Consider the following 20,514-nt stretch of genomic DNA (forward strand, 5'->3'; position numbering starts at 1 on the left):
CCAGTCAATCCTAAAGGAAATCAACCCTGAGTATTCATTGGAAGGACTGATGCTAAAGCTTCAATACTTTGGCCACCTGATGTGAAGAGCTGACTCACTGGAAAATATCCTGATGCTGGAGAAGATTTGCGGGCAGGAGGAAAAGGGGGCTACAGAGGATGAGATGGATGGATGTCATCACCAACTCAATGGACATGAGATTGAGTAAATTCTGGGAGACAGTAAAGGACAGGGAAGCCTGGCATGCTTCAGTCTGTGGGGTCATAAAGAGTCATACATGACTTAGTGACTGAACAACAACATAGAGTACTCTCTTTTTTTCAGGCATTGTTCTAAAGGCAAGTACTCATTCACTAATAAAATATTAACAGACTAGCAGGTACCAGGCATTTTTAAAGGTCCAGTTCAGTTCAGTCACTCAGTTGTGTCCAACTTTTTGTGACCCCACAGCATGTAGCACTCCAGGCCTCCCTGTCCATCGTCAACTCCCGGAGCCTACTCAAACTCGTGTCCATCGCGTCAGTGATGCCATCCAACCATCTCATTCTTTGTTGTCCCCTTCTCCTCCTGCCTTCAATCTTTCCCAGCATCAGGGTCTTTTCAAATGAGTCAGTTCTTCACATCAGGTGGCCAAAGTATTGGAGTTTCAGCTTCAGCATCAGCCCTTCCAGTGAATATTCAGGACTGATTTCATTTAGGATGGACTGGTTGGATATCCTTGCTGTCCAAGGGATGCTCAAGAGTCTTCTCCAACACCACAGTTCAAAAGCATCAGTTCTTTGGTGCTCAGCCTGCTTTATAGTCCACCTCTCACATTCATACATGACTACTGGAGAAACCATAGCTTTGACTAGATGGACCTTTGTTGGCAAAGTAATGTCTCTGCTTTTTAATAAGCTGTCTAGGTTGGTCATAGCTTTTCTTCCAAGGAGCAAGTGTCTTTTAATTTCATGGCTGCAGTCACCATCTGCATTGATTCTGGAGCCCAAGAAAATAAAGTCTGTCACTGTTTCCACTGTTTCCCCATCTATTTCCCATGAAATGATGGGACAGGATGCCATGATCTTAATTTTCTGAATGTTGTGCTCTAAGCCAACTTTTTTACTCTCCTCTTTCACTTTCATCAAGAGGCTCTTTAGTTCCTCTTCACTTTCTGCCATAAGGGTGGTGTCATTTGCATATCTGAGGTTATTGATATTTCTCCTGGCAATCTTGATCCAGCTTGTGCTTCATCCAGTCCAGTGTTTCTCCTGATGTACTCTGCATATAAGTTAAATAAGCAGGGTGACAATATACAGCCTTGACATACTCCCTTCCTGATTTGGAACCAGTCTGTTGTTCCATGTCCAGTTTTACCTATTGCTTCTTGACAAGGTCCAAATGTATGTCAAATTCTTGACTTCATACAGTGATATTCTAAACAGCATAAGCACACAATTTATATAGTAAATGAGAAAATGATACATGTTAGAAAAACAGGGTCAGGAAGTGGAATGTGGAGTCCTAAGGGAGGTTTTACTGCCTGGAATTGGAAAGGTCTTAATGAGATTACATTTGAATGAATGTTTGAAGAGGATGGGGGTGAAGCCACATGAATATCTACAGGAGGAATGGTCCATGCAGAGGGAACAACAAGTGCAAAGGTCCTAAAACAAGACTTGCCTTTTTTGTTCTGGAGACCCATATGTCTGGGGACAAGGTAGCACAGGAGGGAGACCTAGGAGTTAAGGTCAGAGACGCAAGGAGAGATCAATTTTTGTTGGGTTTTCCAGGTCTTGGTTGAGAATTTTTTTTCCCCCCTCTGGTCAAGATTGACAGTCATTGAAGGGTTTGGGGTGAGACATGACATGGTGTGGCTTACAGTGTGATTTGCAGCGAATATATTGTGGGGAGCAAGGGTAATAGTTAGACTGTTGCCTTAGCTGTGAGCAAGATGATGACAGATGACACCAAGTTGGTGGCAGTGGAGGTGGTGAGGAGTGGTCAGAGCCTGCAGAAGGTTGGGATAGCAGAATTTGCCAACACGTTGAATGTGGGATATGATAGAAAGGAAGGATTAGAATGACTTGATGGAACCGGGCCAAGCAGATGAAAGCACTGGATTGGCATGAGATGAGATGGGGAAGACTGTGGTTTGGGGAATTGGGAGGCATATCAGCAGCTTTATGAGAATTATCCCTTTAAACATATGAAAACCCTCTGAGGTTATAATGCCCATTCAACAAGTGAGAAAACTGATATATAGAGAAGTTAAGAAACTGGGTAGCATTCAAATTGTTGAATGGATGATTTGAACACTGGTGCCTGACTCCATCTAATAATATTTTGTTGTCTCATAGTAAACCTGGTTACAACATGGCTTCAAATGTTAAGTATCAATAACATGAAAAACTGCATCGTAAGAATCTATAAGAGGCGGGGCACAGAGAAAGGAAAAGTTGAAACTCCAATCTGAGCATAGACAATGACTCCTGTCTCTCAATTATTACTAATGAAGAAAGCATATTGAGTAAGATTTTCTCTGGTTAGCTAATTGTTAATTTTTTTTTTTTCTAATTGGAAATTCTTATTTATCTAAATTCAGCAGAGAGGTAATTGTTTTCCTCTTTTCAGTGGTTTTACTTTTATTTTTAATCATCGTGGCTAAAAATTTTCAGCATGATAAAGAACTTTTAAATTTAGTACTATATATTCACTCCATTGCCCTTCTATGAAATATTAAAGATAATTTGAAAAGTATAACAAAGTTTAAGAATCTAACCAAGGTCACACTAAGAGGTAACCATGAATGATTTTTTAGTACATTTCCTTTTAATAAGTTTCCTTTTAGTACTTTTAGTATTCATATTTATAGATGTTATATATGGTAGACTTTATACTATGTATAACTTTTTCACTGACATGATATCATGACATTTTTCCCATGCTACTTTTCTTTTTTTCTGGCCATGCTGTGCAGCTTGTGGGATCTCGGTTCCCTGACCAAAGATTGAACCCAGACCACGGCAGTGAAAGCGCCAAATCATAACCGCTAGACTGCCAGGGAACTCTGTTTCCATGTTATTAAATTCTTTATAAATATAATATCTATTCATAATTCTTCTACACATTTCCCTGCTATGGAACTGACCCACAACTTTGTAATATCTTTTTAAAGAGACTTTTTTTGGCATTGTTGTGAATACTTTCCAAATACAACTGTTTTTGTTTGGAATGAAAACATATTATGGAGATGGTACAGTCAGTGATGTGGCAGTATTTCTGTAACTTTCTCTTTGAAATGGTCATCAGTTAGTGAGAAAGCTCCTCAGCTGATGGTCACTTCACTATATGTCTATGTTTCATGCTCTTTAAGAATTTGGTATTATTAATGTTATCTTTCATGTCAATAAACTTTGTCAGAGACATCTGTTTAAAAGCAGACAAAGTAGTGGTGTGCCCCAGGCCAATATTTGTATTTTTGTTAGTCTTCTTGGATCTTTTATAGGAAGTGATAAATATAAGCCTCTCCAAATGACACTTGTTTGGAATATAAAGTGACTGACAATTTAATAATCAATCTGTAGTGATACTATTTGCCTGTTTTATTTTTAACTAAAAATAAATATAAATGTCACCAATTTTCATGAAGTATTTGTGGTAGCTAATGCCTAAGTCTGTAATATCCAAAAAGTAAACCAGAATAAAGAGCTAGTCAATAGCACATTATATTTAAGAAAAACTTCCATATAATAAATAGATGGCCAATCTTAAAAGTTAAATATGAAAATAATATATATCTAGAATTAAGATTCAGAGAAGGCAATGGCAACCCACTCCAGTACTCTTCCTGGAAAATCCCATGGATGGAGGAGCCTGGTGGGCTGCAGTCCATGGGGTTGCGAATAGTCAGACATGACTGAGCGACTTCCCTTTCACTTTTCACTTTCATGCATTGGAGAAGGAAATGGCAACCCACTCCAGTGTTCTTGCCTGGAGAATCCCAGGGACAGCGGAGCCTGGTGGGCTGCCATCTATGGGGTTGCACAGAGTCGGACATGACTGAAGCAACTTAGCAGCAGCAGCAACAGCAGCAGAATTAAGATTATGCTGAGTAAATTTAATCTTTGATAACTTGGACATTTTTTGAATTATAAAAGATATATGACAATACCAATTGTTCTTGTACTGTGGAAATTTTGATGTTTACTAGGAAAAACTCAAGAATATGAGAATTGTAGGACCTATAAACTTAATCTAATAAAAACATACTAGAAGACTGGAGTCAATAAATTCAAATAATGCAGAGTCATAAATAAGCTCCACATTGTCTGACCTCTCATTCATGGACTTTTTTCCTCAACAGAACCTCAATCACTCTTTCTCATGAGACTTTGTCTTGTAAAGATGACTAAATGCTAGGTTAATAAGGTTTGTGTCCAAAGATCCTGAAAGGAGTAACATTACCAATATGGCAACATAAGTCATTCCTAACTTTGTTTCTCCTCACAAGGACAGCTACTAACAACTCTTCACAGACAAAATAATCCTGAAAAAAATCCTAGAACATCGGGGATAGGCTGAAGCACCCCTTGCACCATAACAACCAAGACAGTGTTATAGAAGTACACAAGAGGAGTGACTACACAGTAGTGAAAATGTACCCCACCCCCAGGCTGCTACAGCACCACACTGAGAGAGCTCTTCGGAGGCTATGATTGCGCCAGTAGAAAAGGAGAGTCGAAGGTAGAGTCCTGCTCTCCCAGCATTGTGGATCACTTTGTGGGAACTCTGGTCTTATTCATGGGATTGCAGGGGAATATGTGAGGCTTGACCTTTGAGAATCTGATTGTGATGGAAAAGTGGGTAGGATCTTGCAACAATCAGCACTCAGATCTTGATAAACTGAGTTCTTACTTGCAGTGCGCAAATAAGTAGTCAAAATCAACATGTTTGCTGATCAGGAAAGCCAAGACAGTGTAGCAGTATGACTAGGAAACTTGGCAAGGGAAATTCTGCCTGATTCGGGTCCTTAAAGAGTGTTGCCAGCCCTGAAATTTGGTCAGGACCACAAAGAGAATTTTTGGCTTCAAAGCCAGTTCTCCAGCTTTTCCCAGACAGGGAAACTAATTTGTGGTCCTTCCCATTGCAAAACCCAGCCTTAAGCCTACCCAGCCAATGAACCTATTTAGAGTGCATGGAAAGTGGCATAGCCTGTCCAGCAGCCCTTTGTACAGTGGCACTTGAACAGTGAACATAGCCCATGGCATTCTCTACCTGCAGAGCAAAACCAGTGCCTCATCTGGCCAAAGAATTCAGCACACAAGCTTTGCTGATTTGTGTCTCCAAACAGTGAGCTATGTGAGCCCTAGGGCCCATTTTGCTGTCCTCCAGGGCAGGGAAACTAATTTGTAGCCCTACCTACTGCTGATATTAGTATCTAGTCTCAATATCTAGAAAACTTAAACAGAGAACCCAGGGAATGGCAAAGTCCATCCTACAGCCTTGCTTGGGCAGGAAACCAAGCCATCAGTCCTATCCAACTATTCTTCACCAACAGCAAAAATGCCTCTCCTCACGTCAGAGCTTGAGAGGAAACTTGCTCCAAAATAGATTCTTATGGCAAGCATCATCTGCCCAAGGGCACTACTGGAAACCTGAACTGAAGAGACGGTGAGGAATTGTCTCTATGAAAATGAATCTAAAGTATAGGAGGAGGAGATTGCTTGCTCAAATGTTCAAGTACCAACATAAGGAATCAGAAATCATGAAAAGTAAACAAGACACCAAAGAAAATAAAGTTCCAGTAACTGACCATAAAGAAATGGAGATCTAAGAACTGTCAAAGAATTCAAAATAATCATTAAGTTTAGTGAACTAAAAGAACACAAAAATAGATAATTAAATAACAATAACAACACATTAAAAAAAGTTCAAAGAAATAGAAACCATCAATAAAAGAAACCCTGGAGGTGAAAAAACAGTGACTGAACTGAGAAACTTAAGAGATTAGAAAGCACATTCAACCACTCAGAAGAATCACTGACCTTGAGACAGAACATTTGAAATTCAGAGGAGCAAAAAGAAAAAAAAAAGCATGAAAAAGAATGAAGAAAAGCCAGTGGAACTCATAGGACACAACCAAACAAAACAATAGTCACAATATGAAAATTCCAGGAGAATAGAAAAAAGGACAGAAAATATATTTAAAGCAATAATGGCTGAAAACTTCTGAAAACTGGAGAGAGAAAAACATCCAGATCAATGAGGCCCAAAGAACTCCAAATAATTCGAACCCAAACAGGTGTGCACCAAGATACATTAAATTGTTAAAAGTCAAAGACAAAAAAAAAAAAAAAGAAAAAATTTGAAAACAACAGGAGAAAAGAGGAATGTTACAAGAGAATCCCCACAAGTCTATTGTTGGATTCCTCAACAGTAATAGTTCAGGCCAGGAGAGAATGGAAGGATCTACTGAAAATATTGAAAGAAAACAAACCTGTCAATCAGAATTTTATGCCTGGCAAAACTCCTTCAGAATAAAGGAGAGATAAAGACCTTCCAGAGAAAACAAAAGCTGAGGTAGTTGATCATCACTCCACCGGTCTTACAATAAATACTGAAGGAGTTCTTTAAGTTAAAGGATGCTAATTAACATCATAAGAACATAAGAAGGTATCATAAAAGTCAATGATAATGGTAAATAGTCAGAGTTGATCCTGTTATATGGTAACCGTGGCATGTAATTCACTTACAATGATAGTTTCAAAGTTAAAGAAACAGTAAAAATAACTTTCAGAATCACAATATAAAACAAGTAAAAGGTAATTAATAATCTAAAAAGTGAGAGGGTAAAAGAAGTGAAAGTGAAAAGTTTAGGAACACTATCAAGGTTAAGTTGTTAGTTTAAAATAGGGGGTTATAATTTTAAGATTGTAATTAAACATTTTAATTATAAATAATAAGGATAAACTATAATTAAAATAAATAAACTATAATTAAACTTATCATAACTAAAGTTCCTCTTGATGAAAGTAAAAGAGAGTAAAAAAGCTGGCTTAAAATTCAACATTCAAAAAATTAAGATCATGGCATATGGTTCCCTCACCTCATGGCAAATAGATGGGGAAACAATGGAAACAGTGACAGATTTTATTTTCTTGGGCTTCAAAATCACTGTGAAGATGGTGACTGCAGCCATGAAATTAAAAGACGCTTATTCCTTGGAAGAAAAGCTATTGAGAAACTTAGCCAACATATTAAAAAGCAGACATTACTTTGCCAGCTAAGGTCTGTCTAGTCAAAGCTATGGTTTTTTTCAGTACTCATGTATGGATGTGAGAGTTGGACTATAAAGAAAGCTGAGTGCCAAAGAACTGATGCTTTTGAACTGTGGTGTTGGAGAAGACTCTTGAGGATCCCTTGGAGAGGAAGGATATCCAACCAGTCCATCCTAAAGGAAATCAGTCCTGAATATCATTGGAAGGACTGATGTTGAAACTGTAGCTCCAATATTTTGGCCACCTGCTATGAAGTACTGACTCACTGGAAAAGACTCTGATACTGGGGAAGACTGAAGGCAGGAGGAGAAGGGGACGACAGACGATGAGATTTTGGATGGCATCACTGACTCAATGGACATGAATTTGAGCAAGATCCAGGAGTTGTGATGGACAGGGAAGTCTGACATGCTGCAGTCCTTGGGGTAGCAAAAAGTCAAACACGACTGAACAACCGAACTGAATTATAAGATATTTTATGCAAGCCACATAGTAACCACAAGGGAAAAAGAACATAATAGGTAAAAGCAAACTGATACCAAAAGACATTAAAACACACAAAAAAAGACAGTATGATAAGAAGCAATGATAATGGATATACAAACTAGCCTGAAATTTATGAATTGGCCTTATCTATTAATACCTTATCTATCAGTAGCTATTTTAAATCCTTATCTATCAATAGCTATTTTAAATGTGAATGGACTAAATTCTCCAATCAAAAGACATAGAATGGCTAAATGAATTTCAAAAAGATCAGTGATATGCTGGATACAAAACTCACTTTACCCCTAGATAAACAAAGACAGAGTGAAGGGATGGAAAAAAGATATTTCAAGCAAACATAACCAAATTGTGGTGCTGAACTGTGTAGAGGTAGTTATACTTATCAGACAAAAGAGACTTTAAAAATGGTAACATTAGCAGTTTTATTTGTCTACATAATGCTAAAGGGGTCAATTCAAGAAAAAATTAAAAGTGTAAATATTTCTGCATCCAACATTAGAATACATAAATATATAAAGCAAACAATAGTAGAGCTAAACAGAAATAAACAGCAATCCAATAATAGTTGAAGAATTCAATACCCTACTCTAAACAACAGATCACTGAGGCAGAGGCTCAATAAGGAAACATCAGATTTGAATAACACTATAGGGTTTCTCGGAGAAGGCAATGGCACCCCACTCCAGTACTCTTGCCTGGAAAATCCCACAGATGGAGGAGCCTGATGGGCTATAGTTCATGGGGTTGCTAAGAGTCGGACACGACAGCAACTTCACTTTCACGCATTGGAGAGGGAAATAGCAACCCACTCCAGTATTCTTGCCTGGAGGATCCCAGGGATGGGGGAGCCTATTGGGCTGCTGTCTATGGGGTCGCACAGAGTTGGACACTACTGAAGCGACTTAGCAGCAGCAGCAGCTAGGGTTTCTCAGGTGGTACTAGTGGTAATGAACCCTCCTGCTAATGCAGGAGATGTAAGAGATGCATGTTCTGTCCCTGGGTCAGGAAGATCCCCTGGAGGAGGGCACAGCAATGCATTTCAGTATTCTTGTCTGGAGAATCCCATGGACAGAAGAGCCTGGTGGACTATGGTCCATAGGGTCACAGAGAGTCAAACATGACTAAAGTTAGCACGCACTCATAGACCAAATAGACCCAACACACATGGAAAGAACACTCTGACAACATCAGAATGTATTTTTTCCCCTCAAGTGCACATAGAACATTTTCTAGGCTAGACCATGTGTTAGGCCACAAAGCAAGTCTTAGCAAATTCAAGAAGTCTGAAATCATACCAAGTTATCTTCTCTGACCACAATCATTTGACATTAGAAACCAGTAACAGGAGGAAAATAACAAAACTCACAAATAAATGAAAATTAAACAAAGAAGAAATCAAAGAGAAATTAAAAAGTATCCTGAGACAAATGAAAATGGAAACAGTATGCCAAAATTATGGGATGAAACAAAACCAGTTCTAAGAGGAAGGTTCACAGCAATAAACACCTACATTAAGAAACAACAAATATCTCAAATAAATAATCTAACTCCACTCTTCAAGGAATTAACAAACAGACACCAAAGTGAGCAGAAGGAAGGAAATAATACAGATTATGGCAGAAATTAACTAGAGAACAGGAAAATAATAGAAAAGATAAAACTGAGTAGGTTCTTTAAAAAATTTTAACAAATTAATACACTTTTAGCAAGACTAACAAAGGAAAGACAGAGGACTCAAATGCACAAAACTGTAAATGAAAGGGGAGACATTACAGCTGATACCATGGAAATACAAAGGAGCATAAAAAGCTACTATGAACAACTTACATCAACAAACTAAACAACCTAAAAGAAATGAAAAAATTCTTTGAAACCATACCTACCAAGACTGAATCTGGAGAAAATAGAAAATCTGAACTGATCAATTACTAGTAAGGAGAATGAATCAATAATAAAAATCTCCCAATAAGGAAAAGCCCAAGACTCAAACTTATTTTAGGAGGCAGCACTACCCTGGTAGGAAAGCTAAAAATGGACAGTAGGAGAAAAGAAAACTATAAGCCAATATCCATACTGAAGATAAATACAAAAATTCTCAATACTAGCAAAATGAATTCAGCAGCACATTAAAAGGATCATTCATTATGATCAAGTGGGATTTGCCCCTGGGATGTAAGGATAGTTTAACATAAGCAAATCAATAAATGTCATACACACATTAACAGAATAAAAGAAAAAAAATCTTATGATGACCTTGATAGGTACAGAAAAACCATTTGATATATTTCAACATGTGTTCATGATAAAACCTCTAAAAAATTAGGTACAGAATGAACACACCTCAATGTAATAAAAATCATATGTGACAAACCCACAGTTAACATCATACTCAAACTTAGTGGTTAAAGGTTGAAAGTTTTTCTCCTAGGATCAAGAACAAGACAAGGATACTCATTCTCATCACTCTTATTCAATGTAGTACTGAAATCCTAGCCAGAGCAAGCAGGCAAGAAAAAGAAAACTTATCAGAATTGAAAAGGAAGAAGTAAAATGGTCTCTATTGGCATATGACATGATTTTATATGTAGACATAAATACTTTGTCAAAAAAACTTAACCTAATAAATTCAATAAAGTTGCAGAATACAAAATTAGAACAGAAAACTCAGAAGTATTTTTATACTAATAAATATTCTGAAAAAGAAATTTAAAAATTAATTCCATTCACAATAGAGTCAAACACAAAAAGTACTTAGGGATAAATTTGACCACAAGGTGAAATATCTCTATCCTGAAAACTAAAAGACATTGATGAGAAAAACTGAAGACAAAAATAAATGGAAAGGTATTTGTGTGTTCATGGATTAGAATAATTAAAACATTGGAACTACCACAAGCCATCTATAGAGTCAATGCAATCTCTATCAATATCTCAAAGAGATTTTTTTTTTTTTACAGAAGCAGAAAAAAGCTGCAAAATTTTTATAGGATCATTAATAAAGACCTTTAAAGCCAAAAAAAAAAAAAAACCTTAACAATGGCAAAGACAAGGATGTTCAAAGACAAGGAAGTATCATAATTTCCGATTTCCAGCTATATTATAGAACTATAGTAATCCAAGTAGTATGTTACTGGCATAAAACAGACATATTTACCAGTAGAAGATAATTACAAATCCAGGGAAAAACCCACTTATAGACAGTAAACTGATATTTGATGAGAAGCCTATAAAACTTAATGGAAAAACGAGTCTTTTTGATAAACTGTGCTGGGAAAACTTGATACTCACATATAAAACAATAAAACTTGACCCCTACCTTACACTACTTACATAAATTAACTTAAAATGGATGTAAAAAACCTACATGCAAAACTGGAAAACTTAAAACTTCTAAAACACAGAAAATAACTTCCTTGATATGAGTCTCGACAATGATTTTTTGGACTTAACACCCAAAGTGTAAGCAAAAAACTAAAAAACAAATGGAACTACATCAAACTAAAAAAGCTCCTGCATAACAAAAGAAATCAACAAAATGAAAAGGTAACCTAGTGAATGGGGAAAAATATTTGCAAACTGTATCTGATAAAGTGTTAATATCCAAAATATATAAAGAATTCATACAGCTCAATAACAGTAACAAATAATATAATTTTAAAATGAACAAAGGACCTGAACAGAATACCTATGTTATTCTTCCAAAAAAGGCATGTGAATGGCCAACAGGTAAATAAGGGGTGATCAACATCACTAATAAAAGAAATGCAAATCAAAACCACAATGATATATCATAACACACATATTAGAATGGCCATTAACAAAAAGACAAGAAATAAACACTGTTCTGGAAAATGTAGAGAAAAGGGAACCCTTGTGTACTGCTGATGGAAATGAAAATTGGTGAGGCAACTCAGGAAAACAGTATGGAAGTTCCTCAAAGAAAAGTAGCATGTGATCCAGCAATTAAACTTTTTGGTATTTATCCAAAAGAAATCAATACACTTACTTGAAAAGATATCTCCGCCTCTACGTTCCCTGCAGCATTCTTTACAATAGCCAAAACCTGGAAAGAATCTAAGTGTTCACCAACAGATGAGTAGATAAAGATGTGATACATATATATCAATACAATAAAGTATTATTCAGCAGTAAAAGAGAAAAAAAAAGTCTTGCCATTTCCAACAGCATGGAGGGACTTCAGAGGCATTATGCTAAATGAAATAAAGTCAGAGAAAGACAAACGCTGTATACCATTTCCATGCAGACTCTGGAAACAAACACCAAAACAGCTCTTAGAAAAAGAGATCAGATTTGTTGTTTCTAGAAGTGTGTGTGTGTTTGGGGAAAGGCGGGGAGGGAATTGGATGAAAGTGATGAAAGGGTACAGACTTCCAGATAAAAAAATAAAAAATTACTAGAGGTTGTAGTGGTCCATGCGCAGGTTGGAAAAGAATTTCCAGACAAGAGACAGAATGAAAGAAGCATAAAGTTTATTAGAGTGGGAGACGCTGTTAGAACAGCCGGCCAGCTCAAGGGAGAACCGACACTGGAGCGGTGTCCTGAGTCCACTTTATGCCCAGGGTACAAGGAGGGGGATGTGGGTCTTGCTGATTGGATGAGGCACGTATACTGGGTGGGGGGCATGGAGAGTAAGGCAAATATTTTCTCCCTGTGGGGTAGGAGGGGAGACAGGTTATACTGCTCAGGAGAACCTGAAATCCATTAATAGTTACAACATGGGGGAGGGAAGGACAATAAGGGTCTGGTTTTTCCATTCCTGTATTCCAAGACCCTCCTTGGTTTTATCTGCTCTTTCATCCTTGGGTCACCACAGAGATGTAATGTAAAACATGACAACTTCAGTTAACACAGATGTATAGTATATTTGAAAGTTGTTAAGAGAGCAAGTTCTAAAGAGTTCTTACGATAAATTTTTTTCTTCTTTAATTACCCATATGAGATGATGGATGTTAACCTATAATAATCATTCTACAATATATGTAAGTCAAATTGTTATGTTCTATATCTCACATTTATAGAGTACTGTATATTAGTTATATCTTAATAAAACTAGGGGGGAAATCCTTTGAGAAATTTAGGGCTATTTTTGATGCTATTATCAAACTACTGTCATATTTTCCCAGTTTTAGGATGCTATTATTCAGTTCAGTTCAGTTGCTCAGTCGTGTCCGACTAAGTACTGACTCGTGTGGACTACAGTATGCCAGGCCTCCCTGTCCGTCACCAACTCCCTGAGTTTACTCAAACTCATGTCCATCACGTTGGTGATGCCATCCGATCATCTCATCCTCTGTCATCCCCCTTCTCCTCCTGACTTCAATCTTTCCCAGCATCAGGGTCTTTTCTAATGAGTCAGTTCTTCATATCAGGTGGCCAAAGTATCAGAGTTTCAACTTCACCATCAGTTCTTCCAGTGAATATTCAGGACTTATTTCCTTTAAGATGGACTGGTTGGATCTCCTTGCAGTCCAAGGGACTCTCAAGAGTCTTCTCCAACACCACAGTTCAAAAGCATCAATTCTTGGGTGCTCAGCTTTCTTTATAGTCCAACTCTCACATCCATACATGGCTACTGGAAAAACCATAGCTTTGACTAAACAAACCTTTGTTGGCAAAGTAATGTCTCTGTTTTTAAATATGCAATTTAGGTTGGTCATAACTTTTCTTCCAAGGAGTAAGCGTCTTTTAATTTCATGGCTGCTGTCATCATCTGAAGTGATTTTGGAGTCCAAAAAATAAAATCTGTCACTGTTTCCCCATCTATTTGCCATGAAGTGATGGGACCAGATGCCATGATCTTCGTTTTCTGAATGTTGAGCTTTAAGCCAACTTTTTCACTCTCCTCTTTCACTTTCATCATTCAGTTAATGTAGTCTAGTTAATTATAATATTTCAGGAAGAGAAAACACTACCACATAAAAGTTATAACATTACTGATTTTAGAAACTGTAATGAGAGGGTAACAGGTAGGAAGGCCAGGGGTCTCTAAATGGAGGAAATAGGCTGCAAGTGTCAGACATTTTTATATTTCTCAAGTGGCAGGAGGAAACAAAGTACAAGTGTTGAGATTTTTTCCCCTTCTCTACACAAATTTAAAAAGAGGTTTCTATTAAAATTCTGTGTTGCCATGATGACACCTGGCTCCACCTGAACTTTCTCAGATCTTGAGCTAACAAATGCATTTTTCTTATGGAAATGTTTGTCTTAAGCTATGTTAACAAACTATGTATTTACCCTAGACTCTGTCTTCAAGTGGGTTCCCCCTAAGACTCAGAACCGACTTGACAAAACAAACCAGTATGTTTTACTCATGCAGATATTCTCTTAAGCTACTTTAATGAGACCTGTATTTGCTTGGAAATCAGTCTTTCTTCAAGATTCACAGCACTCACCTTGTGCCAGTGTTATCTCAAAATGCCTGTTGTGGGTGAGGGGCCTGGTGCCATTCTCTGAGTTTGTAAACATTTCCTTTCTCTAATTAGCAGACTATTAGTAGCTATATAACACCGGGCTAAAGACTAGCAGGGGGCACTCTTTCTGCCCCCTTCTGATGTCTATTTCAGAAGCTTTCTCTATCCCTTTTATACTTTGGTAAAATTTTATCACACAAAAGCTCTGAGTGATCAAGCCTTGTCTCCGGCCCTGGACTGAATTTTTTCCCAGTGGCCAAAAGTCCCGGTGTCTTTTGTGGTTCAGCAACAACCTTTCAGTAACTGTGCACCTTAGTTTCAAAGATGTAATTATGTGTACTTTTTTGCAGGTCTTTATTGGCTTTAATACATTTAGGCTCTGTTCAGACACAGCTTAAAGAGGTTGCTTGCTGGCTTGTTCCAATAGAAGTACTCCATCTTACAGTTCTGTAAATCTGTCAGTGATCCACAATAGTAACTGCAGTCTTATATGAACCCTTCTCATTTCTGTGCCTTCCTTAATAATGTCTGGACAGGTTATTTTACTGGATACTTGAGATCGACAAAAAATTATTTGAAACTTAAAATCTACACTTTGTTGTTGTACAGTTGCTAAGTCTTCTCAGACTTTTTGCAATATAGACATGGCAACCCATTCCAGTACTCTTGCCTGGAAAATCCCATGGATGGAGGAGCTTGGTAGGCTGCAGTTCATGGGGTTGCTGAGAGTCGGACACGACTGAGCAACTTGACTTTCACTTTTCACTTTCGTGTGTTGGAGAAGGAAATGGCAACCCACTCCAGTGTTCTTGCCTGGAGGATCCCAGGGACAGGGGAGCCTGGTGGGCTGCCGCCTACGGGATTGCACAGAGTTGGACACAACTGAAGCGACTTAGCAGCAGCAGCAGCAGGCGCTCCTGTCCTTCACTATTTCCCAGAGTTTGCTCAAATTCATGATCATCTCATCCTCTGCCACCCCCTTCTCCTTTTGCCTACAGTCTTTTCCAGCCTCAGGGTCTTCTTCCAATGAGTCGGCTCTTCACATCAGGTGGCCAAATTATTGGAGCTTCAGCATCAGTCCTTCCAATGAATATTCATGGTTGATTTCCTTTAGGATAGACTTTTTTGATCTCCTTGCTGTCCAAGGGACTCCCAAGAGTTTTCTCCAGCATCACAACTTGAAAGTATCAATTCTTTGGCTCAGCCTTCTTTATGGTCCAACTCTCACATCTGTAAATAACTACGGGGAAAACCATATGCATGGTTTTGACTATGTGGACCTTTGTGGGCAAAGTGATGTCTCTGCTTTTTAATAAGCTTTCTAGGTTTGTTATAGCTTTCCTTCTAAGGAGTGTCCTTTTATTTCATGGCTGTAATCAATGTCTGCAGTGATTCTGGAGCCCCCCAAAATAAACTCTTTCACTGCTTCCACTTTTCTCCCTTCTATTTGCCATGAAGTGATAGGACCAGATGTCATGATCTTAGGTTTTTAATTAATAAAGCTGGCTTGAAACATTAATGTTAATTATTAATATTTTAATTTCAAGCCAGCTTTTTCATTCTCCTCTCTCACATTCATCTTTTCCACTTTCTGCCATTAGTAGTATCATTTGCATATCTGAAGTTGTTGATATTTCTCCCAGCAATCTTGATTCCAGCTTGTGATTTATCCAGCCTAGCATTTTACATGATGTACTCTGCATGTAAGTTAAATAAGCAGAGTGACAACATACAGTCTTGATGTACTACTTTCCCAATTTGGAACCAGTCTGTTCTATGTCTGGTTCTGTTGTTTCTTGACTTGCATAGGTTTCTCAGGAGACAGGTAAAGTAGTCTGGTATTCCCATTTTTTAGAATTTTCCAGAGTTTGTTGTGATCCACATAGTCAAAGGCTTTAGCATAGTCAATGAAGCAGAAGTAGATATTTTTCTGGAATTCCCTTGCTTTCCCTTTGAATCAATGAATGCTGGCAATTTGATCTCTGGTTCTTTTCTAAACCTAGCTACTCATTCCTTTTGTAGTTAACAGAGGTTTAAGACAGTTGTTTGTGGATTGCTTACAGTACTTTTTAAGCTTTGGATTGCAAATCCATTGCAACAGTGCTGCTCCTTATTGCTCTTCTACCTATGGACAGCCACCAATTATTAACTCTTTTCTTGCTAGTGCTAAAGCCCCTAGCTGGGCTTATTTAGAAAAATCTATCAGACTCTTGATCTGTTCTACATCTTCTTTTTTCTTAGTTTTCTTTCTGCCTCTGACCCATATGGTTTGCTTCTGTATCCTACATCTGGGGTTCGTTGAGAGCAGTAAATGTTTGTTTGCAACTTTTCAAAGCTCAGCTTGTAAGGGATAGATGTTTTCTTTCTGAACTCCATGGGTCCTATCAATTGTTATTTTACTGTCTCTTCTGTTTTTATCTACTATTGCTCAAATCAATAAAAAGGGAGAATTGGAGGAAGTGCAGTTATCTTGTGAAACTCCTTTCAAATCCTCTAAAGTAATAAGCATGGCTGAAATACTTTTTGAATGAGTTTTGGAAAGAAATATATTGCCTAAACCAAGAACTGTTGGGAGACATTCATGATGGAAATCCTTTCTAATTCCTATTTCCTTCAAAGTTGTTGGCTGTCTTTCACTTAAAACCAATACAAACAGCAAAAAAATTAAACATGCATTTAAACACACACACACACACACACACACACACACACAAACTGTTGCCCTGTAGCCCTGTATCTGCAAAAGCCCATAGAATTTTGCTTATAACAACATATGAGCTACATTGGGGTCCCACAATCACTCTTGACTTTTGACTGTGTGAAACCCACGTAGAAAACAGTTGTTTCCAGATCTTTGAAAGATGGAACAAGTTAATGTAGTATTATTGGATGGTTTCATGGTAGTGCTCAAACTGTAATTCCAGAAAACACTAGGGTTTCTTAGTTGAATAGATTCCAATAGAAATACAAGAAAACAAGAAACAATTAACAGCAGCCTTTTCCAGATTCTAGAGGAAAAAAAATACACAGCTCTAATTTTCCCAATTTCAAGTTACTTCCACTTTTTTAAAAAAATAAAATCTTATAGTATTTGCTACTGTTACAGAATACAGTATTACAAAAAAGATAAAATGAATGAAGACCTTTCAAATCAACGTGAATGGGATAAAATTGATCACATCTAATTTAGTCATTTGCTTTGTTACGCACTTATGTATCCATGCCTACCAGTAATTTGTACATTTATGGAGAGAGTGAGAGACTCAAGGGTAGTGAGGGTGAGGGAAAATAGAGTTCCTGCTCATAAACATGATCTTAATTTCCACAGATAGTAGAGATTTACTGTGGAATTACAGAGTGGAAAAAAAAAGAATGAGGTCTCCCTTTTGTATTTTGAAATAGATTTTTGAACTTCAAGACAAAGGTAAAAGTAATAATGACTTTTGAATTGCAGGAGTTGGGTTTTGTCTTTTTCAGAAGTAGAAACTGAAGAGCTTGTAGTATAAAGTCCATGCCAAAAAAATTGGTTTACTTTTCCCAATCTTGACAAAGATCCTTTCAGTTGGACTTGGTGAGATAAGAGTCAAGAAAAAACTAGATAAAGTGAACTAGATGCAACTGTCTGAGATATAAGTTAGTTATGCTATATGTTAACCCTGTGGTTAGTTCCAAATGGAGGCAGATGAATGAACCTTTTTTTTACCTTCTATTTAAGTTTGTTACTGAGTGGGAAGAAAAGAACTATGATTACTTCTAAGGTAGGAATCAAGAACCCAGCATAATTTGAGATTATCCTTATACCACATCAACTTGGTGCAGTAGCAGTGAAATAGAAGTGGCAGTATGATGTGAATAGGCAGATACGATTTGAGATACCTCCATAAGACATCTTCCTATGGTCCCTGCAAAGTTCAGGGAAAGTGTTAACATATCTTATGGTCTCAAGAGTGGAAGAGAAGTGGATGAAAACAGGATAATGGATTAGAAAAGTCTTCTTTATACGGAGAGAGGAACATAAACTTTGTCAAACAATGACTGTGATCAATGGGATAGTGTATCTCAGTGAATGTCAACCTGGGAGGATGAGATGTCAGGGACAAAGGAGGGCAAAATTATCCATGAGTGACCAGATGCTGACCAAAAGCTGACCTTCCCCCACCCATGCCACACTGTTCACAAATCCCCATGAAGTTGTATAAGAACCTAGAAAAGGAAGAGAGGAAAAGAGCCTCCTAGATAGCTAATTTAAATTTGGAATAAACTAATTTTAACTAGAATTAACTAAAATCAGTTAGAATGGGGTTTGTGTTGATTTATAAAAACAAAACAAAACTATGGGGTATGATATTTTTGCATATTTCAAAGTTATGACCTGGTAATTTATACTTGCTACATATACTTCACAACAAACTGGAAAATTCTTAAAGAGATAGGAATACCAGACCACCTCACCTGCCTCCTAAGAAATCTGCATGCAGGTCAAGAAGCAACAATTAGAACCTGACATGGAAGAGCAGACTGTTCAGAATTGGGAAAGGAGTACATCAAGGCTGCATATTGTCACCCTGCTTATTTAACTTATATACAAAGTACGTTATGCAAAATGCTGGACTGGAGGAAGCACAAGCTGGAATCAAGATTCCCTCACATATGCAGATGACACCATTCTTCACCTTAGAGAAGAGGAACTAAAGAGATTCTTGATGAAGGTGAAAGAAGAGAGTGAAAAAACTGGCTTAAAATTCAACATTCAGAAACCTAAGATCTTGGCATTTGATCCCATCACTTCATGGCAAATAGATGGGTAAACAATGGAAACAGTGACGGACTTTATTTTCTTGGGCTCCAAAATCACTGCAGATAGTGACTACAGCCATGAAATTAAAAGACGCTTACTCCTTGGAATAAAAGCTATGACAAACTTAGACTATTAAAAAGTAGAGACATTACTTTGCCCAACTAAGATCTGTCTAGTCAAAGCTATGGTTTCTCCAGTAGTCATGTATGGATGTGAGAGTTGGACCATAAAGAAAGCTGAGTGCTGAAGAATTAGTTCTTTTAAACTGGATGTTGGAGAAGACTCTTGAGGGTCCCTTGGATTGCAAGGAGATCAAACCAGTCAATCCTAAAAGAAATGAGTCTTGAACATTCATTGGAAGGACTGATGCTAAAACTGAAGCTCCAATACTTTGGCTACCTCATGTGAAGAACTGACTCGTTAGAAAAGACCCTGGTGCTGGGAAAGATTGAAGGCAGGAGGAGAAGGGAATGACAGAGGATGAGGCCATTGGATGGCATTACCAGCATCGATGGACATGAGTTTGAGCATGCTCTGGGAGTTGATAAACAGAGAAGCCTGGCATGCTGCAGTCCATGGGGTCGCAAAGATTTGGACAAAACTGAGCAACTGAACTGAACATATACTTCTTCCTATTTCTGTTGTAGAATGCTGATTGGAAGTGATCCTATTTTGGGTTATAGTAGAATCAGTTCTTTAAGATTTGTTTCTTGAACAAACATGTAAAGGAAAATTATGTACAATGAAAATCACTCAAAATCCTCTAAGTCAAGCATATAGGCCAATAGACAGGTGAGTTCTCATCCAATAAATCCCATACAGGCAGTTTTTCCTTTAGGACTGAAGGATAGCTATTTCTTCAGGGGACACTGGATTAAGGTGCTTTGGATTTGCATAAACTAGGGTGGAAGTCGCCCTCAATATGAGAGGCTTGTGGGATTGAACACAGAGGAAGGGCAGATTCACTCCTCCCACCTGCCATTCTGAGGTACTGGCTTATTCAGCAAAAGGCAGGCACCTGTTCCCATGCTGTTTAATTCTCTCTCCCACACATGTACTCTCATGCATACTCTCCATCTCTTTCTCCCTCAGCTTACTCTTATATATTTGAATAAACTGTACATGGACTACCAGAATTTTATCCTTATTCCTGAAGTTTTGATTTTCAAGTTATGGCTCCAGGTAGATGACCTCTGAGAACATCCTACCTGACTTGACAGTTTTGGGTTGGATCCAGTGTCATTTAAACTCAGCCTCTTCCCTCCCAATCTTTAGTGTCTGTTCCCCATCTTATAAGGTTAAAACAATATGGGCTCTTTTATTCACTGAAAACATGGTTTTTGACAGTGTGCTGACATTTTGAAAACTACATTTGATGTAATTCAACAATACAAGTGCCTGTTTGTAACAACAAACTTCAAGAATACATGGCTTCTAACTTCCCATTGGCACTGTCATTGTCTTCAAAATGCAAACCTACTATTGATGGTTCAGTTCAGTTCAGTCGCTCAGTCGTATC

The sequence above is a fragment of the Oryx dammah genome, unplaced genomic scaffold (genome assembly GCF_014754425.2).
Source record: "Oryx dammah isolate SB20612 unplaced genomic scaffold, SCBI_Odam_1.1 HiC_scaffold_11163, whole genome shotgun sequence".
In the NCBI taxonomy this organism is placed as follows: domain Eukaryota; kingdom Metazoa; phylum Chordata; class Mammalia; order Artiodactyla; family Bovidae; genus Oryx; species Oryx dammah.